The sequence below is a fragment of the Diabrotica undecimpunctata genome, chromosome 4 (assembly GCF_040954645.1).
Source record: "Diabrotica undecimpunctata isolate CICGRU chromosome 4, icDiaUnde3, whole genome shotgun sequence".
Classification (NCBI taxonomy): domain Eukaryota; kingdom Metazoa; phylum Arthropoda; class Insecta; order Coleoptera; family Chrysomelidae; genus Diabrotica; species Diabrotica undecimpunctata.
Genome location: NC_092806.1, coordinates 123,382,968 through 123,410,929, shown reverse-complemented (window position 1 = coordinate 123,410,929; position 27,962 = coordinate 123,382,968). Strand labels below are relative to the sequence as shown.

Here is a 27,962-nt window from a genome sequence, read left to right as displayed (position 1 = left end):
GCTATAGACGTGGTATAAGACTTGTGAATGAAGTTTTGTAACTAAAGACATCGGTACAAAAAGGAGGCAGCTTTATATTTTACGATTTTTTGTTTTTAATCAATATGCGTTAATTCAAAGGCGCTCTATCGATTGGTGCAAACACGAAGCAGCTCCTGTAACTTGTAAAGGAAACATATAATAAATATTCAGATGTCTCCTTATTTAAGTTAGTGCAAAAAGAAGACAGCTCCGGAGCTGCCTCGTTTTTGCACGGAACAAATAATTAATTTTTTAGCCACATCGTTGCAGTACCTGCAAAATGTGTAAGACCGCGGTCTCGGCCTTGCAACAAATTTAGGATTATCCATAATATTGTTGTAATTATTGCCAGTATCTAGATAACAACAACACACCATGTCGTATTACTGGTTGCCTATAAAATTAGTGTTTCACTAATGAGCACAAAAAAGTTCAAAGATAAACAAAATAAACAGTTCAATGCAATAATTCTAGTCAGATTTTAAATCATACCTTTACACTTACTCGTGTTCAAGAGTTAACAGCAGTTTCCAATACACTACACCTTCACTGTAAAACTTGAATAACGATTCTCAACATACAGAACGACCTTCACACGTTTAAACACAGTTAAGAATTTGTTTAATTTATTAATGTTTGTATTTCGAGAATGATGTGGAAATTAAAACGTCAATTACTTATTTTAAACATTAATTGTGGCTTATTCCTATTAAAAGGGTAATTGGTTTAAAATGTCACAACAAAATAGCTTCGGAACTATTAGTAATCACATATGTTTTATTAATTCTTGAGGCTTTTTTAATATAAACGTAGCCATCCCCCCATTGTAGTGGATTCCACCCCCAAGATAAAAGCACACTTCGTCCTAGGGTAGATTTTGCTTTTTAATGTATTCCCTGCCTACTATTAAAATTTTTAAAAATCAATGAGTGAATTCTGAGTTAAAAACCGAGGTACACTAGACTAACAAAATTATTGTAGTTTATGCCCAGAAAAATAAATTGGTCATTTTTAATATTTCTTTAAGAGAACATAGTATATAATAATTATTGTTGTTTAATTATATTCCTGGTATGACATTTAAACAAAATTTTCAATATATTCCGATATTGACTGACGTTCTTGCAGATATTTACAAAATCTTATAATTAATTATAGGGGCACGACTAAAGTCGCCAGTATTTAAATTGTGAAACTTCGGTTAATTGAATTTTCGAAGGTCTGAAGATGAATCTCCGAAACCGCCTGAGGTCAGAACTAATGTCCGGCAGCGGATGCGGTGTTTGACAGTAAGCTTTTGGGGCCCAAAAATTAGATTACTTCCCTTCTACAGAATGATTTTATTTTGTACAATTAGACCGGGTATTAAATAAGGACTAGACAAGTGAATAATAAGAGTAGATAGAACGTGAATCAAGTGCGCATAATATTATAGCCGCAATGCGCCATTGACAATATACTGAAATAGCACAAATATTAAACATAAATAGGTATGCAGTTAGTATTGAATAATACGTTTAAAAACGCAGTTTGTTTTAAATCTTAAGGAATCGAGTTAAAGTCAAATTTTCAGAAAATGGATTTTTTTATTAGCTTAAACTTTCTAAACTTCAACGCTTTGAAATAATTATAATTTGGAGTGCCTAATTTTTACGGAAGCAAAGCTTTATAAGGTGTGGAGACGATGAATTTGTTATTTCTTGCGCCACAAAAAATATAAGTGGACTTTGGTTTAGTTATAACTTACCTTAATTTTCATTCACATTATTTTACCAGTGTTTATATTAAATGTTGTTGTATTTTTTTTTATTTTAGTCTTGGTTTAGAACCTTTAGTCACGTATAAAACATTAGTATTCATTCATTCAGGATTGTACAGGGAGGAGAATTTTCACGCTCAGGGGTTCATCAGAGCGACGCCATTATAACACACTAACGCACTAACACAAGACATAAACCACGATTAGATAGGTGGGCAATAAATAGATACACATATAAAGGAAATATCCATTCAAAAGATCAAAATTTTTATTCACACCTTTAATTTAATATTTTGCAGAAATACCATTATCATTTTAAAAATTTTTGTATTACCTTTAATTATGCTTTTAGCAATTTTTGAAGCAGCCAGGTACTTGTATTGACATGTAAGGGACAGTTAAAGAATATGTGATTTAGATCAGCTATACAGAACAATATCAGTAATAATTCACATTCTCAAATTATTCCTGAAAATATACATGGTCGGATAAATAAAAAACTGGAAGTAGGAATAGATGATAGTCAATTTGGGTTTCTGAAACGGACTAGGAACCAGAGAAGCATTATTTGCGTTTATTGTGTGAGGTCAAAGATGCATGGATATTAATGTTGATGTGCATGTTTATTACTTTAATTTTGACAAAGCATTTGACAAAGTAAGACATGAAAAATTATTCCAAATTCTAAAGACAAAAAACATAGACCATAGGGACTTACAAATAATAACAAACCTCTACTGGAAGAAATACACTCCAGGATTGGCCAAGCAAGATCAGCCACCAGACAGCTACACGGACTATTATGGAATAAAAAAATAACAAAAGAAAATAAAAGAAGAATTTATAAAACAATAATAGAAAGTATTGGGCTGTACGGCGCCGAACTCTGGGAAATAAACCAAAGAAACAAATCAAAAATTAAGGCCATGGAAATGAACTTCTGGAGACGATGTTGCCAGCTCACTAGACTTGATAGGGTGAGAAACGAAGATATTCGGAGAGAAATGGAAATCGATCTAGACATAATAGACACAATCGAAGCGAAAAGACTTAACTGGTATGGACACCTTCAGAGAATGCCTGAAAATAGATGGCCAAAAAAAATAGAAGAATGGACTTCGCCAACTAGAAGAAAACGAGGTAGACCAAGATGATCCTGGAGAGACGATGTCGACGATGCAATGACCGCCAGAGATCTAACAACTGAAGATTGCTTCGACAGAAAACGCTGGAAATTAGGATGCGAGAAGCGGCGCCAGCTGTAGAAGACTCGCTTGTTATATATATACCTCTACTGGAATCAAAGAGCACAAATCGTAATAGATGACGAACCCAGTCCAGAAATTGAAATCAGGAGAGGAGTTAGGCAGGGATGTATTATGTCCCGATTACTATTTAATGTCTATAGTGAAGCCATTTTTGAAGAAGCATTACTATCTCAAAGTTAAGCAATAATAATTAACGGAAGATCTATTAACAACATAAGATGTGCAGATGACACCGTGATTATGGCAAGCTCTGCTGAACATCTCCAATTACTGCTTAATAAAACAAACAGTTTCTGTAAAAAATATGGACTAAAAATGAATATAAAAAAGACCAAATACATGATAATAACAAAGAAAACAAATATACCAACAAACATACATTTGGGAAATGCACCGATAGAAATGGTTAATAAATACAAATGCCTAGGAACCTGAATTTCAGACAATAATGATCAAACAACCGAAATAAGAGCCAGGATAGAAATAGCAAGAAATGCGTTTGTAAAAATGAAAACAATTCTCTGCAACAAAGACCTTAGATTAGAACTGAAAGTAAGAGCACTGAGATGCTACGTGTTTTCAATACTGCAATATAGACATGAAAGCTGTACATTAAAACAAGAACACATAAATAAGTTACAGTTCTTTGAAATGTGGTGTTACAGGAGGATGCTTAGAATAGCATGGACACAGAAGAAAACTAACACGGAAGTATTGCGAGAAATGGGCAAAGAATGCGAAATAATAAAGACAATAAAAATAAGTAAGTTACAATATCTGGGACACGTAATGAGGGGACAGCGATATAAACTGCTAAGGCTGATAATACAGGGAAAGATAAGAGGAGGAAGGAGTATAGGAAGGAGAGTGTCATGGTTGAAGAATTTAAGGGACTGGTTTAAATGCAGTTCTATACAACACTTTAGAGCAGCAGTAGATAGAGTAAAGATAGTGATGATGATATCCAACCTCCGATCGGGAGACGGCACTTAAAGAAGAACATACTAGTTCCACAATCACATTTTTATGCTGGGAGAACTCCGATTTTACGTAGATGCTTCGGAAAATATCCATGATCTACTTTTAATCTTAGGATGGTCGACACATTTTTACGTAGTGCAACAACCTGTAAAATTGGTTCGGAGCCACGGTTGGTTGCAATTTAAACAAGTTAGTGCCTGTAGTTTTACCGAACTAGATCCAACGTCTATCTCAATTAAATTTAATATGCTGTTTTACATATGCAAGGAGATCACACGTGTTAAATTCTTCAATTCATATAAGTGGGTACTTTAGTAGATTTTTAGCTATTGAATCCGCAATACTATTACTCAATATGTCTGAACGTCTCTTATACGAATTTATCATCAAATGTAATGCTAATAATTTTAGAACCTGTTGAAAAATTTTCAAAATCAATATATTGCTGTTAATTGTGACTTTAAATTTTTGCAATGCACTTTATACTGATAATGAATTAGTGCACACGACAATTTTGTTTCACTGGTTTTCACACCATTTACGAGCTTTATATATAGCACATGATTCAGCAAAAAAGCTACTGGATTGATTATTTAAAGTAAATACTTTTTAGTCTTCATTTTTGGTACAAAGTAAGCACTGTTATACATGTTACTAATTTTAAACCATCTGTATAGATTGCAATGTAAACTGAATAGTTACTTAATATCCTTTTGAGAGTATTATGACAAAATTCAGTTCGGTATTTAGGAATAATAATGTTTGTAGATAGAACACTTGTCTGTTATGGTATTTACTATGATATTTCCAAATAGGATTATAAGGAGAATTTATTAACTTAACTTCATTGCAAGCTACATTTGCTTTTGCAAGTGGTGGGGAATTATATTTTAAGAAGAATGTAGTTGTTAAATTAGTTGTATTTAATTGATTAATTATTTTTGCATTATAGGTGCACCGATATTGTTTGATTAGGAAGTATTTGCTTGCCAGATATTTTCTTCAGATAATAGGTGAGTTTTCAGTGGCTAGAATCAGTGTGACTTTGTTTGTAATGCTTTTAATCAACCCTAACAAAATTTTCAAAGCTTTAAATTGGATTCGATCAAGTTTACGTAAATTAGTTGTACTAACTGACCTATATACCAAACAGCCGTAATCTATAACAGATCTTACATGGGCTCGATAAAAATTCAATGCAATATTTTGATCTGCACTCCACGATCTCTTACAGAGAATTTTAAGAAAATTAATACCTTTTTCGCAGCGACTACTTGCCTAGTTAACATGTTGAGTCCAAAGGAGTTTTCTGTCAAGTATTACACCAATGTATTAAAATGTGTGTTTTAAGATCTTTAAAAAAGTTCTGATAAACTTTCTTTAAAGTTGTTTTAGTTTATTAAAGATATGTTTTTTTTTCAAGTATGTCGTCTATCAAGATAAATGCCGAGGTATTTTGCACTATAGGATTGCGGTATATCTTGATGGTTTAGTTGTACAGGTGACTCTTATACTGTGCTTAAACATGCTCTTAAGAATTTGGACTGGCTGATAAAGAGAATAAAAATAGATGGAGAATATCCAAATAACTTATGTTTCGCCGATGATATAGTCAAAATAGCTGGGGACTTAGGAATGGCAAGAGAGAAAACAAAAATAATGACAAATTTGGTACCCAACCAGAACATCAGTATTGGTGAGCAGAAAGTAGAACTCGTAAATAAATATAAATACCTAGGATACGAAATTATGATTGGCAGGGATAATCAGATCCACGAACTGAAGAAAAGAATCGATCTTAGTTGGGCAGCATATGGAAAACTGGGAGAAACTTTTAAAAGTGAGCTGCTGCCAATATGCTTGAAGAGAAAATTATTTGATTAATTCGTCCTTCCAATGTTTACAAACGGAGCAGAAACACTTACTAACCCTCGGCTACCAAACTAAGAGTCACACAGAGAAGAATGGAGCGATTCCATCCATACAAAATAAAAAACGAAAAGGTTAGGAGAAGAACCAAGGTGACTGATGTTATCGAAATGATAGCCAGATTAAAATGGAGATGAGCAGGTCACATAGCTAGAATGACGGATAAACGATGGGCAAACTGGTTATTGAAATGGAGACCAAGGAAAGACAATAGAGGCGACAGTCAACCACCTACACCATGGTTTAACGATTTAAGAACACAAAAAATAGACGTGGATGGAATAACGAGGAAGAGGCTGATGTTCAGCAGTGAACTTTTAAGGCTGGGTGATGATGAATGTTATTAGTAAATATCTGCATGGCTTTCAGGCAGGTAAGTCTACACGTACCGCAATTCATTCGTTTTATGAGTGATCTCAGTAGAGCATTTGACTGTGTTGATTATAACTTTCTCGTTAATAGATTAGCAAACATTGGAATAAAAGATAACTTACTAAAATGGATCGAGTCGTACCTATCAGAACGTCGTCAGTATGTCTTCTTAACAAATATATCATAAAAGTCAGTAAATATTTGCAAATTTGATAACATTTACATTTTTATAGGTGTCCCGCAAGGTTCTGTGATTGGCCCAATATTATTTCTTTTTAACTTAAATGATATTGTCTCACTTAAATCCGCTGTACAATTTACATTATATCCAGATAATACTTAAATACTAATATTAGATAAATCAAATGCATCACTTCAAAATAAATATGAGGAACTCTTATGTGATCTGATTTATTGGTTTTTCTCTAACCACTTAAAACTTTAGTGTTGATAAAATTCTATAAATTTATTAACATCATTTAAAGAGTTTTTACCCACATATTTAGTGGCTCCACTCATGTATACCTGGTAACTTATCATTTTAATCAATATTGTTATCATTTTTTCGAATTTATAAGTGTAATTAGGTGTTTCCGATGTTGTAGATTTGGCCACTTTTCGGAATGTGAATAAAAAAATTACGTTTGTCCTCTCTGTGGGGGTAAACATAAAAAGGATCAGTGTAATAATACAACTAATTTTAAATGTTCGAACTGTACGTACGTTAAGGATATTATGAAACTAAACAATATTGATGTTGATCATCACGTTTTTGATATAAACTGTTCTTGCTATTTAAAAAGTTAACTATCAGTTCTAGCAATCAAAATATTTCAAAAAGAATCCTGAAAAAACTTTATTGAACATTTACTTTCATAATACAGTAGGCTTACGTACCAAGCTTAACGACTTACAATAAGTGGTGGCTTGTTCTGATTATAATATAATTATACTAGTTGAAACCTGAGTTGGGACTTTCCAATTACAGCATTTTTAGAGCCGATAGAAATCATCTAACAAGTCATAAGCAACGTGGAGGAGGTGTTCTAATAGCTACATCTAAATATTTACAAGTGTGTAAAGTTGTTATACCACAAAATAATATTGAACAACTTTTTGTGTCACTTAAATGTCACAATCAAATGCCTATTTTGGGTTCTGTGTACATCTCTCCTGCGTCTGATTAGCAGTGTTACATTGATCTTTGTAGCAGTGTTGAGTTTATTTTTGAAAACTTTCCAGATAGTGATATGATTATATGCGGTGATTATAACTTAAATCTAAAAAAATGTTTTAAAATCACGTTTAGTAAAACGTAGACTTATTTTAATAATAATTACACACTTAATGGTACTGTTCTGCAAGAGATACGTCAGGTACGGGATTTGGGTATAACACTGGATAGAAAACTGAACTTTAGTGATCATATTATTGACATAACTTCACGTCCCCTTAAAATGTTAGGATTTATCCAGAAAAATTCAAAGGACTTTTCAGTTGTTACGTTTAAAATATTATACTGTTAGCTAGTGCGATCAATTATAGAATAGGGAAGACCGGCCCTGGCAAGGTATGGTTAAGTTGTACTGATATTGTACTTCTAGTTTTTAATAAAAACAAGTGGTTTTATTAAATAGTTTTTTAAAATTAAAGTATTTATCTACTAGATACTACTACGTAAGTCATTTATACGTAATTATTATTTAATTATTGTGAAACGAAAACGTCAAATAATAAATATACACTACCGTACAATCATTTTGTGAGGTTAGCTGCTATAAGTAGCTTATAGTAGCATGCGGTTAGTTTGTCACTTACCAGAGTCGGAGTAAGGCCTTGGCCGCCGCAGCTTAAAATGACTTCACACAATGTAAACACACCATCCGATCTAACCAGTCCAGTAAATCAACGTTCGAATATCACAAACAGTTATGCATCAGCCGCTTCACATTCTTTTCCGAGTAAGACCCAAGCAATTGTATTTAGTTGTATCAATAATGCTAAACTGCAGGATTATCTCATTTCTTTGGGCACAATCATCAACCCAAATAATATTATTTTTTCATCTAGATTATCTCATAATAGAATCTGCATGTATTTGGCAAATAAAACCGTAGTAGATAACTTCATGACACAACATGGCTCTATAGAAGTACTTGGCGAAGTTGTAACAGCACGAAGACTTGTCTATCCAGCAGAAAGACTAGTCTTGTTTGGAGTCTGCCCGTCAATTCCTCATCAAGTATTAGTTGAAGAATTACAGAATGTCGGTTTAAAGCTTATTTCCCCAATAACATTTCTGAAAATTAGCTCGACTCTTCCCGAATATAGTCACATATTGAGCTTTCGGAGGCAAGTTTATATAAGCCCTATAACATCACCAATTCCAGATTCTATTCTAATAAATTTCGACCAAACACCTTACCGCATATTTTTGTCACAAGGTACACTCACCTGCTTTATTTGCAAAAATACAGGACACATATCATCCCAATGCAATAAAAGTTCAGTAACGGAATCAACTCATATTGAGTCAAAACCTAATTCAGCGGCAATACCGTTTTTGCAAACCTCGGAAGCAATATCCTCCAATCTAACAGCTCCTTTTCCATTAGATACAACTGCAGAAAATTCTAATAAAACTGATACATCACCACAATTTTCTGAAACAACTATTTCAACCAATCTTACAAATAAAACTTCAAGCTCGACTTCTGTCACTACCAATGAGTTTGCTCCAGTACTTCCAAATGTAATAAAGCCACAGCATCTAAATGAAAACTCTAATAGCAATTGCGAAAACACAAGTTCTTCCATAAAACGCAGTATTGGTGAGATCGACACGCCTCCTTCAGACTCAGCAATTTCATCAAAAATTCTGTTTGCAAAACCCAAACCCTCTAAACCAAAAAAACCGCGCTCATCTAAAGTCCCATCTACACGGGAAACCCTTGAAAATTTCATTGATAATCATACCCCACCATTCGTTTTAAATTACCATCAATTGTCCCTACTGATTGATAATGTCCAACGCTCCCCGGACACTATTAGCGTCGTTAAAGAATTTACAACTGATATGGCTGGTTTAGTCCATCTTTAACAAAGCAGCTATCAATATGCAAATGATAGATCTACAAAAAGCAAGTTTACAAAACATCAAAAGAAACTACACAACCATTTAGAGAAAGAGATTTCTGACTTAGATAGTGACTCTTCTGTAGACAATTGTTCAGTATCATCTAACTCTGCATCTGTTAACAACATTCAACTCGATACTTCAATGGAACATTGATGAATTTTTCCATCGTCTCCCTATGCAGCAGCTCCTTTTATCTGAATATTCTCCAGATATTATTTGTCTACAGTAGACAAACTTAAAGACCAATCAGTTGTACAATTCAAAAAATTTCACTTGTTTTCGCAAAGACCGTACAGAACTTCTTAACGAGCTTACACTCACAAAAGCCCTGATCACAACAGATTCCCTTAGCTTTCTAAACTCATTAAAACACATTTTTCCGAAACATCCTTTTGAAAAGTTGGTAAAATACCAGCTTTCCCAAGCTCATGAACATGGAAGAAGCGTCCAATTTTTATGGGTTCCCTCACATGTCGGAATAACAGGAAATGAAGAAGCTGACAGATTAGTGAATTGTTTACTAATGTTTGTATTTTGAGAACGATTTCCGAAGTGGAAATTGAAACGTCAATAAACGTACTTTAACCTTTAATTGTGGCTTATTTCCATTTAAACATTAAAAATTTAAATAAGTATTTTATACATATTGCACAAAAACTGAAAAAGGGTTTAGCCCGTCAATAAATAAATAAATAAATATACTTCACTGATAATGGACTTATTAATCCGAAAACGTTCTGTAATCTAACCTGAAAGAGTATTTTTAGAATATAGATTATATGAATATATATTTTATAAAGGATTTTTTAAATAAAAGTTTTGAAACAAATATTTATTTATCAATAATATGAATTACAAAGGTACTCAATAATTTATATAAATTTAAAAAACGCAACTATCAATTCGATGTCCATTAGTATAAATACCGCGAACGCATACATGTTATTGTAAAATTTGTCAACCATGGCGAGCACTTTATCAGTGGCATTACGAGTACATTCGAATCCAGTAGTTATTGGTTCATACTTTATACATCTCATAAATCGCCCTAACAGAGCAGCAGTATATTCACCAAAACATGATTAAATCAGTTTTATTCAAATTCACAAGCATTTATAGTGTCATAAACGGCACAAACTCACAAATTCGTAAGAATAAAATATACTATCATGATTTGAAAATCTATGATAAATCTTCGAATGCACACATAACCTTTTTATAGTACATTTGAAATTGAAATTCGGAAGCCTTTGGATTACAACAGTTTTATTCATGCACTCGACGATATTTTAGGATATTTACATAATTCTCGGTCGTCAACATCTATAAAGCTTCAAACTTCGATTTAAAATACTTTTGGAAACTCAAATTAAATGTTTGCACATCGACAAGAAATCCTAGCGAATCTGCTCGATGATGTTATAACTTTTAAAATCTAAATGATAAAAACATTTTCAATCGACCACTGTTTCAAAAAAAGTTTTGAATTGCAAGCTTAAAAATATCCATTAAAAATACTACCGTGATCTAAAATATTGCTTTCGTTGGAGTTAAATAAACGAAATTTATTTAACGAGTGTTTTTTCTTTTTTAATATTTATGGAATTAGAGCTTACTTGATAGGAATTCACGTTCAATTTTATACACGCATCGAAACAAGAAAAAAATCCTGATTAGGATAGGCGATGAATCGTCTTATTTATAAAGTTTATTGTTAGCCTAGTTACCACGATAATTGACGTGAAATAAGCTCGGTACTTTTCTTGTGTAAAAGTGATTTTAGTTCAGTGATTTTGCTTCACTGAACATGTAAACCAATCAGTACATAAAGCGAAACTAACAAAGATACAACTTGCCTCGCTAATAGGCAGGAAAAGCAAACTAAATTTCTGGACAAAAATAAGGGTAGCAAATAGCATAATCCTTCCAACACTAACATACGCATCAGCAGCATGGGGACACACATGTAAGTCAAATAGGAAGAAACTGCAAGTAGCACAAAATCAGCTAATCAGAGAAGCACTAAATGTACCGAAATACGTACCTCTACGATATCTATACAGAGACTCAAAACAGAAAAGAATTCTTCACACAATGAACGAAAAAGCATACGACATCTTCAATGAGATAAGAAACCACCCCAACAGAAAGCTGCGAGAGCTAACGGACTATGATGCAAACATTAGGACGACACATGGACGGCCTAAACAACAAATAGCTGGATATGTCCCAGTAGCATAAACATAAACGTAAAGACTGAGATAGGCACAGACTAGTCAAAGACAACGCGGGTTACAAGTAGGAAAAAAAAGGGTAATAACTGGGATCTGGCATTTTAGAGTTCCGGACACCAGGAATTGCTCACCAAAAAAATATTTAGTTTTAAGTCTTAGTATTACAATAAAATCCGTTAAAATACCTTCTAACTTCGCGAGCGAATTATAGTGACAATGAATAGACGAACACCTATTCATATTTTCAAAGTGAGACAAGTGACAATGACCCCTGTCGCACGGCATACATTAACACGCGAAAACAGTACAAAGAAAGCCTTAAGCTCTCTTTGTACAGCCAACTTTTGGCTTAGGCCCTTAAGGCAGGTCTATTTGGGAGACCAGTACGCGATTTTCTGAGCATCGAGGCCATGTGCGGCAAGCATTGGCTCGATGGCCAGACCAGTCGGGCGCTCAGCTGGAGAGGAGAACAAATTAATTTTTGCCAAATCGGCAGCTGAGTGACCGAACACACACTTTCCCTGCACGGAAGGGCACCAACTTAGGTTGATGCCCCTCCGTGCAGGGCACACACCTTTTTAGGGACATCAGGTCCAAAGTAATGCTCATACCAAGTAAATTCAGTAAAATAACTAGGGAGAAAAGCTTTTAGCTACCCCTTAATTTCAGGTGGCTTAACCACAACCATGTAGATACGGAGGGTGTTGTTCATTACCCAAATCGCCCGACGTAAAGTTCATAAGCCTTCACTACGTATGTCAGACGTAGTGAAGGGGTGGAGGAAAAACCTGGGGGTCAGATAGGTACCGATCCAGAATGATTAGCTCTTCTGGAGCGAGACCGGTTTGATCTGCGGACATGTGGATCCCACTGGCTAGTAGTGGTATACACATGTCACTAGGGGTTGGGTTGAACGCTTCGCGTGTGTGTGTGTGTGTGTGTGTGTGTGTGTGTGTGTGTGTGTGATTTTGCTTTAAACTGTATAACACAGGTTGCGCTGCATTGTGCACTATAAATAAATACGATAGGATCTTCCCGTTGGTTAAGTTAAATGAGATTAGTATGCTTTTTGTGATCAAATTATTCAATTAGCAAAATTATATTAAATGACTTTTTTCTGTTATTTATTCATAAAAGACAAGAACAATATAATATTAAAAAAACTATAAGAAGAAATAGTAATTACTATTTTAATGGGAATAAGCCATAATTGAGGGTTTATTGACGTTTTAATCTCCACTTCGGAAATTGTTCTCAAAATACAAACAATAAATTAAACAAATTTTGTTTTTTGTTACTTGATGAAAAAGTCTTCTAACAATTTAATTTTATCTGACTCATTTATATTGACAATTTAGACATATATTACACATTTTAAAGTAAACGACTTTATAATGTTATTGCCAATATTGCTGAGTTGCGTTCCTGGGACGACTTTATTGTTTGTTTGTTCATTCAATTACATGAAATCTACTTTGACTTAAAAATATCCGTCAGAAGAAATCATTGCATGTAATTCGTATTTAAAAAGACAACCACATGCCATGATAACAGTAATTTCATTCTCCTGTTAGTGATTTCATAGTAAATTATGAGGAGAACCAGGAAAAAAACTAATAATACTATCCCAACATGGTAGGTATTTGGTGTAACATTTAGTTTACTACACCAAATTCCGATTTATTTTATATGTTTGTTATTTAAAAAACATAAATGATGTATCCTAGATATGTTACAAGCTTACTAATAGTGGTATTTTCCTTTTAATATTTTTATTAAAAGAGGAAATTAATAGCTAAAACCATTCAGAAAAAATTAAGAAATACAAAATCCATCACAATGAAAACACGTTATGATGATACCTACGTTGTTTCTTTCTCTAATATCTGCCACCACTGTTTTTTAACATTTCTCTCCACTAATCTATCATTTCGTAATTTTTTACAGGGTTCCTCTTATCTGTTTCCTAAAAGGGAAGGTACTGTAAGTAAATCTCACTTTTACTTACATAAAATATAAAATAAACTTAACTAAGAATCGCAAACCATTCAAACTAAACGAACATTACGAACTTGCAACTCTCCAATAACTCTATAAAATAAAAGCTTGCTCTAGGAAAATAAGTTTGTCGATAGACGAAATCAGTGCTGAAAACTACGAGATGTTTGCATGTTTGGATAAATTTTCTGAAGAAAACAATATAAAGCTCGAAAAAGAAATTAAAACCAAAATCATCATGCAACTTACAAGCCTTAAGCAAGACTAGGTAATACGATTCCCAGATACTTCACACGGCGACCAATAGATAACTAATCCATTCACTTATGATCTTAACATTGTGAAGATGACCTTAAACAAAAGGAGCAGCTGATCGATTTATTGTCCAATGAAAGCCTTCGATCTATTTTCAATAGAACGGATCTATCCAAGTTCTGGATAATGATGGAAAAGGAATACCCACGGTTATACAAAACATCTCTGCTGAAATTGCTGCCGTTCGCATACACATACCTGTACGAGACAGCTTTCTTCACATTGACTGCTATAAAAACAAAATATCGCACAAGGTTCACATTAGTTTGTAAACTTACGTATATGTACCTATTTTTTTAAAAAATAAAGTGTTAAAATAATTGTTTGTCTCATTTAATGCCATCATAAATATTATGTTACATGCATAGTTTGCTCTAATATTACTTGTCAAAATAAATAAACTCTTCAATATAATTTACGAAATAAAAACATCTAAGTTCAACATGGAGAATAATTGAAGCTTACCTTAAACCAACCTGGTCTTGAACCAACCTTTGCACTTGTTAATTTAGTGATTTTTTTCTGGGGTCACTTATAACTCTATTTTTAATTTTGGGGTCGCAATATCAAAAAGGTTGCGGATCGCTGCCATAGAAGATGAAGAAGAAGAAAAAATACCTTACTAGCCTTTGTGAAGAGAGTGTTCCACCAATTAACGCTAATTTCTACTGACATTTAAAGCATTGTTAATCATAAGTTTTCCTATTGTTATCAATATATACATTTTTTATTTTATTCTTCTTATAGTTGTCAATCAAGACATGTTCTTATTCATGTAACAATTATTCTTGAAAGACAAAATGTTGATGTGCAATAGTGGCACAACTCAAAATAAGGATTGAATTTAAAAGTCTGGGTAAAAATTATTAAAGTCTACCTAACGCTCTACCAAATACATCACAATTAATTTTTGTCAAAAATCCCAATCTAGTAGGGAAATAAATAAGACAAAATTATTGGCACACAAACTTTATGCCCTTGCCAACATTATGGCTATACAGCGTTAATGTAGAAATACATAAAAACGCTGATACTTTAATTAAACACTCTGACTTACATAACTATAGCACAAGAGGTGCAAATAACATCAGAACAGTTAAGTATCGTTTGAGTAATTCCCAAAAAACTCAATTGACTATAATATATACAATGTCCTACCTAAGGATTTAAAACAACTTTCGATGAATAAATTTAAAGTAAGTCTGAAAAGATACCTTTTGAGATTTGCTTTTTACTCTGTTAGGGTGGCCGCACACAGAAAGAGCAAAACTGTTTTAGTCAAAAACGTTTTGGTTTGAAACGAAAACGTTTTTGTTTCCACAAGAAACATTTTGTTTTCAAGAGAAACAAAATGTTTGCACAAACCATACTGCAATCAGTTTTATTAAAGATGTCGACAGATAACGACGAATTTGCACTAGTTTTCTGGCAGTGGTTCCTCCTACAGGAAGAAAAAACGCAAAATAAAAGACAATTTTGGGTGCATCCTATAAATGAGAAAAGAATCTGGCCTCAATCAGTACAATTAATTTTTTCTGCGACCACTTCCATGATACACACAATATAAACAAGCAAAATATCGCTGTTTCCACATGTGCTTCTTGTTGACTACTCGAGCGGTTTCAAGAAGGGAATTCTAAAAACACGTTGCGCCTGCGTACATTGAAATGTTTCGACACAAAACGACGATCCGGTAATCAACATCAAACAGACTGACTGAAACTAAATGAACCTAAACATGCTTTAGACACACGACTAATCAGTGTGCGTCAGCTCATTTCATTTATATGAAAACATTAGCATCAGACTCGTTTAGTCAAAAACGTTTTTGACTAAAACAGTTTTGCTCTTTCTGTGTGCGGCCACCCTTAGTGAATACTTTGATCACTTCAAGGCAGTAACATGAACATGGATGTACTCACTATGTTGGTATATGTCTTATTTTGTATATTTTATTTTATGTTATGTGCATTAATGTATTTTCATCTCCTATTGTATTTTGTGTATGTTATATATTATCTTTTTTACTTATACATATAATTGACTTGCTACAAACAAATGTAAAATTTGTAAACGTAGTTAAATAAAATCTTGAATCTTTAAACCCTTTTGCCAGCATTGCATACAACCGACGATATACAGAATTTAGCACAATTATTTAGGTAAATTATTGCTAAGAGTTGTATTTTAATTATTACTGTTTTTAGAATCCGTCTGCGGTGAAACCATTTTTTTGCAACGAACGCCCACATGAAATATTTCTGTCGTCGGTTTGATTAGAAACCCTTGCCTCTTTTGAAAAAAGTTAGACGAGCCTCGTTATCGAAATTTAATTAAACGCGAAATTTTACCATTCCGAAATTCACTTGAGCGAATCATTTTCATTGATGTCGAAATAATTTATTCCATTCTGTCAAAGACTAAAGATACTGAATTGTAATAAGATACGAAAAATTGTAAGCAAAGTATTTGAAAACTTCTTTGAAGATTTTATCAGTCGTTAGGAGGATAGCGAAAAAAATCAAGAAGCGTAATTTTCCAAACCCGCTTCTCTTGTAATGAACCGGAATATTCATGAAAATATCAATCTCAAAAGAAAGTTTACTTCTTCATAAAACTGTTAGGATAACCTACCCCCTTTCCTTGAATATATCGAAAGAACCAGCCAATTACGTTCGATTAACTTAGTTTTATTTCCTTTTCTTTAGATATATCCATTCTTTCTTTTTCGATGTAACAATTTTCCTAACAATATCATACCTTAAACTTTGTACAAATGATAAAATTACAATAACTTTAAAATTCTTTAATAAAAGATATGGGCGCAATCTAAATATTAACAGCCTATAGACATAATCTTATTGAAATTAGGTTGCTGTAAGGGTAAGAACACGTAGAACACTGGCGAACTGGCGCGCTTATTACTGGTGCTGACAAGCGCTTATTTTCAGCGCTTGCCTGATTTTACGTGGACAAGTAAAAAGCTAGATATCAGCATCAGTTTGTTTAAAACTTTTCGTAGTGAAAGATGTCGTTGGATTCCGAAACTGAAGATGAAATGTTTTTATTAGAAAATGTCCACTTAAAAATTTTACATAGAAGGAAGGATGGTGTGCATGAAATTAATTGTGAACGGCGGGAATTCGGGGAGTACCACCACCTCTTTCCGCAGCTAAAAATGGACAGTCAGAGATTCGTTAGATACATGAGGATGAAGTTGGACACATTTAATTAGATCCTGAGTAAAGTAGAAGAAAGTTTATCAAAAAAGTGGTGTAACTGGCATCATCAACCCATACTTCCAGAAGAACGATTAGTCATTTGTTTGAGGTAAGTATAACTTTATTGAAATTGTTTTTTTTTTACAAAATAATGCAAAGGATAAAAACTACATATAGTATTTATTGGTCGCTGTCCTCCATAAATCCATATGTACTAATATAAAACTGTGCGTCTTATTCCGATTGAATACTGTGAGTTGTTGATGGTGTTGAAGCATGGGACTGTGGTGCGGTAGGAGATTGGACGAGTAGTAATAGCTGAATTCTAAGCAAATTACTTGGGTACGCAAATTCTTGAACTAATTGTTGGATCCTCCCACGAAATTCTAAAATTTTTTGTGGCATAATCTTTTTTACGTGCGGAAGAATGCTTTTGAAAAAATGCAAGTCTTCGTCTTTAGGCTCCTCTTTATTTTTGTTATCGGTCTTTCGAGCCAGGATTTCTAGTTTTTTTCGTTCTATTTCCAGCATAGATGCGGTATAATCATTTGTCCTTTGACGTTTAACTCTTCGTTTGAACATTGGCTGGGACTTACGAGTCTGTGACGTTGTTGCTGTAGGAAGAGTATTGGATGGAGTATTTTGCGGAATCGATGCTGCAGAATCGTCAGAACGAAAAAAGTCATTTCCTACTTCAGCATAATCTAATAAATCTTGGTAATCGGCAGTATCTAGTGATTGTTCATGTTGAATGATGACATCCTCACTTTCATCCACAGTAGCATCAAGAGCTGTCACAGGAGATGCACTGCACTGAGAGTTTTCTTGGTCCCTATGAGCTTCAGTTCGGATCAAATTTCCTGAGCTAAGTGGTGATTTAATGATGTCTTTCAGAAAGTACAACGATTTAAAGTAATGCCACTTACTGGTGTGCTTTTTTCCACCTTCATCTCCAGATTTAGGGCGTTTAATTTTCGACAACTCTGTACTAAACTGATCACACAAATACTTCCACTTTTTGCGCAGTTTGTCTTCTGTAATAAAAGAAAAAGCGGGTAAAATATGTACATACAAGAAGGTTCAGTGTTACGAAACTAACTACATTATGGTTAGTCGAATTCCTGTCTGTATATAGCCACATTTATGAATACTGAAGCTTAATTTAAATTATGCGAATGTATGTTATTTTATTATTACAGGTACATATTATTTGGTTTCAGGTATTTAGCCACAGGAGCATCATTCAAAGCCTTGTCATTCAGTTTCCGAGTGGGTTCATCAACTGTAGGGAACATTGTTAGAGAGGTGGTTACAGTTGTATGCCAGTATCAACCAAACAACTTTTTCTAGAAACTGCTAAGGATTTCTTTGGTCTTTGGAATTTTCCAAATAGGCTTGGAGCAATTGACAGAAAGCATGTCCGAGTTAAGTGTCCAAGTAATTCAGGATCCATGTTTTTTAATTACAAACATTTCTTCTCTGTCGTCTTACAAGGCGTTGCTGATGCAAACTATCGGTTTATCACAGTCGACGTTGCGGATATGGCAAACAAAGTGATGGTGGTGCCTTGCAAGTATCTGATTTATACGATCTATTATTAAACAAGCAGGAACTTGACATTCCGGAACCCTCATTCTTACCTGGAAAAAATGTGAAAGCTCCATATGTGTTTGTTGGAGACGAGGCATATCCACTGCTCCCTTACCTCCTTAAACCATATGCAAGAGATGCTTTGGGCATTGATGAGGAAAATTATAATAAACGGTTGTCTCGAATGAGAAAGTCAATTGAATGCGCATTTGGAATTTATATGTAAAATTTCGTTTGCTTTCGAAGAGCATTGAAACATATATTAAAATATTAGACAGTATTATTAAATGTATATCTATTTTGCACAATACCGTTATTGATATGGAAGGCATAACACATCATTTAGCTGATGCAGCAGTAATTCCTGTGTCAAACAATAAAAAAAACCTCTCGGAAGACCGACAAATGAGGCAAAAAGTGTTAGGGATTTATTCACCACGTACTTTGCCAATAATTCTTTATGATGTGTAAACATATTTTTGTAATAGTGCAGAATCTATTTGACTTATTTATTTTTGCTCTAAATGTTACACATGATAGAAATCATATTGTTTAATTAAGAGTTTCTAAAATATGTATTAGGGCCGACAGGCCGTATGTAACAACAAAAATTAAATAGATACTGTAATATAATAAAATAATAAAATCATTTGTTTACCTTCAATTTTCATTTGAACACTCACGTCCTTCCAGCACTTTTCCACATAATTCCTGTTGGATTATTGTTTGACTCGTTTATCCCATATGTCCCGTCCCGTCTTTTGTATACTAGACTGATCAATTGATCATTGTCAATCATGTTAAAAATTCTTTAATAGCCTCAAATATTGTGTAAACGCACAAAAACAAACACTCCCAAATACGACTACCAGCGTCCTAGAAGCTGGAAAATAATGTATTGAACATTCTTGTTTGCTGGTCAGCGCCTATTACAAACGCCGACAAGTTCAGACAAGCGTTCTTCGTGTACCGTTCCATATCAAAGTATGCTAATATACACATGCGCTTGTTGGCGCTTGTCAGCGCTTGCACGCCAGCGTCAGCAACACGCGTTCTACGTGTTCCTACCCTTAGTCTGCTTTTATTAAGTTGCCTTATGTTTAGTTTAGTCTATTGTCGTTTTATATTATAGGAAAATGAAAAACTGGGCGGACTGTAACACTGGATTTATTAAAAACTGTAACAAAACTCTGTTAAAACTAAACTTTATCGTCTTTTTGTAGATAGCAACCTTTACGAACAAATTTATTGTTTTATACCGAACTGATTACAATTGTACATTACTTGTTGATGTCTCGATATCATGTCCCGTTCTTTCCTTGGCGCTCACTTTGCTAGCTGCAGCAACGCACTGTTGCCGGTTGTAAAAAATCTCAAATAATTTTTTGCGGCGCAAATACTGATGGAACGGTGATCGCAACATTGTCTGGCGTTTTTCTTTTTCGGTATAGTCACAAATGTTGATAAAAGACATTCTTTAGGTAATATACCTGCTCTGTATATGATATTCAATAGTGGCACAACTCAAATCTACTTTTAAATAATTCGACAATAACATGTTTATTGCAGTCGGCGACAAGTTCAAATATTTCTTTCGGTATTTCGTTCGGTCCTACTGCTTTCCCAGTTTTCATTTCTTTAATTGTATGTTTTACTTCACTTTCTGTTATTTCTGGTCCAGTCTCTGCAACGAAATATTCGTTATCTATTTCGTCTTGTTTGTCGTTAAACAGCTGTTCTATATAGTTTGCCCATAGCATAAATTTGTTTTCTGTATCCATCACTGTATCTCCCTTTTCATCAACTAGTATATTTTGTTTGTATTCTGGTCTTCTAGTTAATTCTTTTATTTTTAAAAAGTAAAAGACAGTTAAGATTTTATTTCACGTACAGGGCGCATGCGCATCCACTTATACGTATTTCGGCCTAATAGGCCTCATCAGCACGGCTTTCGCAGTCGAAAGTCGTTGGTTTCGAAAAATTAGTTTACGGATTCTTTTATTTTTCTGTGTAAATTAAAGCTGTCATGTTTATTTTGTAGCATTTCTATTTCATCACATTTTTCTTTTACACAATTTTCTTTTGCTATTCGATTTTGTCGCCGTATTTCGTTTTGTGTTTGCTGGTACAATGATTTATTTTTGTCCTTATATACTCTTCTTTTGTTTATCAAGTTTAGTATTTCGTCTGTCATCCAATCTTTTTTCTTTTCTTTGTTTTTGTGTAAATAGTTTTTTGAAGGTTCTATTAAGTAAGCCTTTGTTTTTTCACAGTTTTTGTTGATGTTTTCTTCATTGCATTCCCATTCAGTCTGTACAGTGTTTAGTCATCCATTTATTTTTTCTTTGATATTTTCTCTGATTTCTCGATCTCTTAGTAGATTTATATCAATTCTTTCTTCTTTTGCCGTCTTTTCTATTCTTTTAATTTTAATTTTCATATGTGCTACTAAGATATTATGGTTAGATGCTATATAAGAGATAACATAAACTAGTAACTCATCCCAGATATGCTCAACGTCCTACATATAGAACGCCTGAAGCAAGTCCGATCCTGTCTCATTATTGCCCAGTAATAAAATCCGATGTAATAAAATATAAAACGACTATTAGTTACACCATAATATTTGTGTAGTTAACATCAAAAATTGTGTAAATTTGAAAATGGCCGAGTATGGTGTTTTGTTCGCAAGGTAAGCAAAATTTTTATTTTTTAAACTATATATATAATATTTTGGATGTGCATTTTAACGTAAAAAGAAGTATATTTAGCAATATAGGATCAACAGAAATGTACAAATATGTTATGATATATTTTTGAACCTCTTTTCCACAGCGTCCTACATGTAGGACGTTAGACACATAACAGTACTACATATAGAACTTTATTTTTGCGTAAATTACATGATTTTATACAAAATATTTCAATAATTTAGCATATGTCATATAAATTTACACTTCCAGGGGTTTTTCTCTGAATGATGCACTGGCTTTACTGGAGGACGAGGAAGATATGATAGAGAACGTTGAGTCATTGACTATTTCTCCGCCATAAAATGCCACGGATTTTCAAACTGATGAAGATTCTGGTAACGAAGAATAAATACACACTTACCATAAATAATCTACCTGCTAAACAGCTTAGAGCGCCTGCTGAAATAAATTTTCATAAATATAATACAAGGCAAAACATTTTCTTTAATACAGAAAATGACACAGATGGCCCATCAGTGGAAGAATATAAAACGCCATCAAAGAGAACAAAAACAATAAAGAGAAAAAAGATTTATAAATGGAAAACCGAAGATTTGGTGTATGATGGTGAATAATTTAGTAACGATGAAGAAGAAATACCTCTGCAAACCCCTTTAATGTTTTCTTTATTTTTTGATGACAAAATATTGGACCTAATAGTTGACGAATCAAATCGATATGCAGGGCAACAAAACCATTGCCTAAAAATAGAAAAACGTGAGATAAAAGCATTCATTGGACTGTTATTATTCAGTGGATAGGTGCCAGTTCCGAGGCGGAGAACGTTCTGGGAAAACGAAAAAGACAGTCAAAATGTACTGATTTCTCAAGCTATGTCAAGGAATAAATTTGAATATATTTTATCTCACTTTCACCTAAGTGACAACGTCACTATAAATACATCTGATAAATTTGCTTAAGTTAGGAGATTGTTTGATCACCTCAAGGCTGCATTTTTAAAATTTGGTAAATGTGAGGAAACGCAATGTGTTGACGAAGCCATGGTACCATATTTCGGCCGCCATGGCTGTAAACAATTTATTTACAATAAATTGATTACAGCATATTACTTCTGATTTAGTCAGCAGAAATTATCAAGTATTTGGTTTTCTTCTTGTTTATTTTGAGACTACCAGATTCACACTTTTCTTCAATCTCAAACAGCGCTTATTTTAGTGATATCAGTGTATCCCACAATCGTCCACGTAGGCGCTACTGCGCCAACTCATAATAAATTTACATACCTATTTTTTAACTTTTCATTTTAACAATATTCTAAATCAAATGTATGGTTAAAATATTATATTTTAAATAAAATGTAAATAATAATTTTTACGAACTATTTATAAAATATGTTATCGATATGATTATCACATGCAACCGCAAATAACAAACCAAACCAGGACATCTGTTAATACTCTATTTTTTACAAAAGAATATTTTAATTCGTTTTCAATAATTTCATATAATTTATTGGATTTTGTAAATGCATGCAAATTAATTATGTAACTAAAATATTGAAAACCACAGGCTATTTATGAGTAAATCGAAACGAAATTCAGCAATAGTTTTTTAAGTTAAGCATATAATATATATATATATATATATATATATATATATATATATATATATATATATATATATATAAATATATATATATATATAAATATATATATATATATATATATATATATAAATATATATATATATATATATATATATATATATATATATATATATATATCACTCTTCGAGTGATCCTACTATCCCAAGTATGCACATTGTATTAACTCTCAGTGCAGAAGTAACTTTTAGAGGTGATCTAAACTAAGTTTTTATTTTTTAGTGTGGACATAGACTAGTTCTGCTTTCAATTTTCGAAATAATAAGTATTAATTAATTGCGGACATAGTTTAGTTCTGCATTGTATCTAAATAAAGAAAATCGATATTATTATTTAAATTAAATGTGTCCAATGACTTCCAGAAGTCGGAAGATAATGTTGTCTGTGAACAAAAAAATTGAATATACTGTAAACACAGGTAAGAGAAAAAATTAGCTTATTAAATTTCAACACGTAATTATAATTCATATTTTTTATGATAGATATCCAAAATCTGATAGAAGAAGTGCAGCTGAAATAACTAAGTTACAATCGTTACCTTCTTTGATAATAATTAATAATAAAAACAAAGAAACTTCTTGAACAGGTAAAGCACAGAAAAATCTATCTAATTCAGACACTTATTGAGTTCCAATTTGTTGATTTTACTGTAGAATTTCCCTAAGAAAAAGTAAATGGAAGTGACACTCAGCTAATGAATAAAAACGCGTTGCCCCAAGCTCCACCTCTATTGGCCTCACATATAATTTCAGATGAAAACGCCGAATTAGGTAATACTTGCAAAATTTAATTTTTGATTAAATCTATGTACTATATACTAATATTTTGTAGATCTTCAAAAAAATGCCTTCAGATAAAGATGTAGCTCGACTAATGCAAGAAAGTGTTATATTAAGGCCCCCTTCTTTCTTAGTTCATTGGGAAGCATCAACATATTTTTTTCATAGTAATTCTGTCACGCCAATACATCAGTCAGGTAACATACTGGATAAAATTCTTAATTCCAATTATAAAGACAGCTCAAATTTCCAATCAATTCGAAGTAGCGATATGCCCCTAAATGAACTCAATATTTTAAAGGACGACTTACTTCTCTCTGAATATGAAGAAGACCCATTTGCTTCTACTACTACTACTAAGGATTTCCACAGTTTTCACTGTCTTCCTTCACTCAACCGTTTTCTCCAATTTTCCCTGTCATTCCAGTCTCCATCTCGCAGGGTTCTTTTCTCCATAGCCTCGTCGATTTCATCTCTGAATGACCTTCGGGGTCTTCCTCTCTTTCTTCTTCCAATCGGGTTCCATTCTGTGATTTTGTTTATCCAGCGTCCTCTGTCCGCTCTTCTGACGTGGCCGTACCAGGATAGTCTCTTCTCCTCTATATAGTTGATTATGTCTGATTGCACTCCCATTCTCCGCTTAATCTCTGCGTTTTCAATTCTGTCTCTTTTTGTAAGTCTACAGCTTCTCCTCAGGAACTCCATTTCTACTGCTCTTATTCTACCTCTATTTCTCTTGTTTATTGTCCAGTTTTCGGACCCATATGTCAGGATACTTCTTGTCAGGGTGTTATATATTCTCTTTTTTGTCTTTATCGTAATGTTCTTATCCCACAACACTGAGTTTAGTTGTCTTATACAGTTTCTTGTTTGTCTCAGTCTGTTGTTTATATCTTCTTCTGTTGTTCCCTGGTTCGATATTATGGTTCCTAAATACTTGAATTTATCTGTTCCATTTATTTGTCTTCCCTCGTCTATCTCTAGGTTTCTCATATCCTTGTTTTCTGTTGTTAGGTATTCGGTTTTCTCTAAGTTTATTTCCATTCCGTTGTTTTTATATTCTTCTTCTAGTTTTCTGAGCATAAAGCTGAGATCTTCTTCATCTTGTGCGATGACTACTTGATCGTCGGCAAAACTTAAGGTGTATAGGTATTCGTCTCTTACTGGTATGCCCATTCCTTCGCACTTTCTCCTCCATGGTTTGAGTGTCTTCTCTCCTCCATTTGCTTCTGATAATGATAGTAATGATCCTGATTATAGGCGAATAAAAGAAAACTACCCATTTCAATATCAAGATCTAGTACATAAAGAAAGTTTATTAGATCGTGATAATCAAGGCCAATCGATGACATCTAAGCAATTAAACGTACGCAAACGACAAAGATACTCAAGTCAATGGAGGAGAAATAAAATTAAGGCATCCCGTAATCGTGGTAAAGAGTATGGTGATTGGAAAGGAAACGTTGACGCAAAGAAATAGTAAAAAAATGCCTGAACTAATAATTGTAGAAATAAATGCAGCGAAAATATTTCAGATGAAGAAAGAAGGCAGATTTTTCAAAGTTATTGGCAACTAGGAGAAATTAACAGACAACGTGACTTCATTGCAAACAATTTAGATTAGACAGCAAAGGTGAGAACACGCTTGAGAGAAATTAGTGAAAAAAATGGAAAGGGACGAGGAAAATAATATAAAAAATAAAGAAAAAAATAAAAAAATTAGAGAAAGAAAACGGTATTTTCTTATCAATACATGTTTTATATTCGTGGACAAAAAACGATTGTACGTAAAACATTTTTTTTTAAACACATTAGGAATTAGTGCTCAGTTGTTAAATTACAGTTTTTTTTTCTGACGAAGTCACAAAATTGTGACGAAATATTGAGACAAATAACACAAATAGAGTTTTATTTCTTACAATCAGATAGCTGAACAGTTATCACAGTATCTCCACTTTGTCAGCCGTTTGAGCTGATTCCGATTCAAACCAAAAAGTCTAACTAATGGCTCCAAAATCTTTTCACTTTCAATAGTTCGAGTAGAGTAGTAGAGATACTGAAATAACTTTTATATCGTTCTATTGATTCCGATTAAGACGTAAAAAGTTTGATTAATTTGTGCTTCAATGCTATAATATACTGGCAACAAAAGTGTAACATGATTAATTCCCATGTACGTGGAAGTAGAAGCCTAGAAAGTTGGAGAGTATTAAAATCACTACATAAAAGCAAAAGCAAAAGAGATATAATATTATCAATTACACTTTATAAATGGGACGAGAACTTTTAGAGGACTTTTAAATGAAGACATACCAGACTTCAAAGGAAACAACAAAACCCACAATATAAATATCCTAGTCTCGACTATGTGAATAACATTAGAAAAAGTTGAAGAGATATGTAAATCCAAATACGAAAGCCTAGCCCAACTTTTTCATAAGGTGGTTATTTAACAACAAAAGTGTGAAAACTAAATTTGAAGACTTACACAAATAGCAAGAGCAGCAATGAATGGAACTAAATGAGGAATGGCGTGTGTTGCGTTCTGCACATGGGCGTTGGGTATGTTAATGTGTGACAAGTGCGTTAAGAAAGGTAAATGAATTAATGTAAAAACACAGCTGTTTGGAACTAAATATAATACGATGGATATCTATACATCACACAAAGCACTTGTCTCCGGATGAAATGATAACAGGAATATGCTAGAATATGATACGACAGGCAATACCAAAGTCAATGCAATAAACGAACCAAACAATATTATAAGTAATATACATAGTTACACATATCAATTAATAGTAAAATAAAATATGCAATTAAACTATACAAGCTGAATACTACAGCACACAAGATGAATTTCTTAACAATATACATATAGCAGTAAATTAAACAAAACAAATGCAAAATGTTCAATTGACAATGATCAATCGCGATCGCGGCACAGCTGAGATAAAGTTCGTAACAAATATAAAATCTATATACCAAGTAAACGTACTTGATATATGCAGCAACAAGATAAATGGTGTATTGTACCTTACCCGATTAAATGATAGCACCAACCGCTATCGCCAAAGACGTCTTCAACGACGTACAGGAACCACAAAAAGGGTTGATAATGGACCAGACTCCACCCCAACTGCATAAAACGACTCTCGCGGTCACAAGACCGAAGCAAAGTGTCTCAGGTACCCTTAACCCACACAAACATACACACATCTATATGGTTTGAGAGATAAAACTCAACTATCCACAAGACCGAAGCGAAGTGTCTTACCCAAAACGCATGTCTGTCTCATATGGCATATGGAACCCGTCTGTTAACTCATTCTTATCTCAAATACACGTCTGTGTCATTTTGCAGATGACCCGTCTCGTAATATGTAGTTTTTAACACAGCTGGATTTTTGTACGAGGTGTGAGCTGTAATCTTGGAATACGGGGAGAATCAAAATTACCACAAAGTATGTTAATATTATATAAATGTTTATATATCGTTGCGAAACTGCAACAGCGTGATCGTCAAATTACTATAACAAACACGAAGAGACTCGTTTTAACTCTGGTCTTTTTTATAATTTACTATGCATGCTAGAGATGGACAGTCGAGTAATTAGACGAAAGACGCATGAACGCTTTTGGTATGTAGTCATGAAGACCACTGCTTCAAATTCCATGGACAGCAGTCAAAAAATGGTGTTTCAGTAACTGTCATCTGGATATCATCCCATGTTGGTATCAATGGAAATGAGAACGCTGATGATGCAACAAAACTGGCCTGCTCCTTAGAAAATATGGAAAACATACAACTTTACCAAGACCTAAAGGCCAGTATCAACAACGACGAACTAAGCACTTGGCAAACACACTGGAACGTGCAAAATACAAGACTACGCACAATTCAACCAACTGTTACCTTCATCACCATGCCTCAAATGAGCAGAAAATACAATATTATTATCAGAAGGCTCAGAATAGG

At 33.4% G+C, this 27,962-nt stretch overlaps 1 protein-coding gene across 1 annotated transcript in view; it reads right to left on the bottom strand.

Annotated features, from left to right (window-relative positions):
* Nucleotides 1–27,962, bottom strand: part of LOC140439954 (B-cell receptor CD22-like) — a 509,793-nt gene that overhangs the window by 124,510 nt on the left and 357,321 nt on the right. The gene's annotated exons all lie outside the window — the stretch shown is intronic.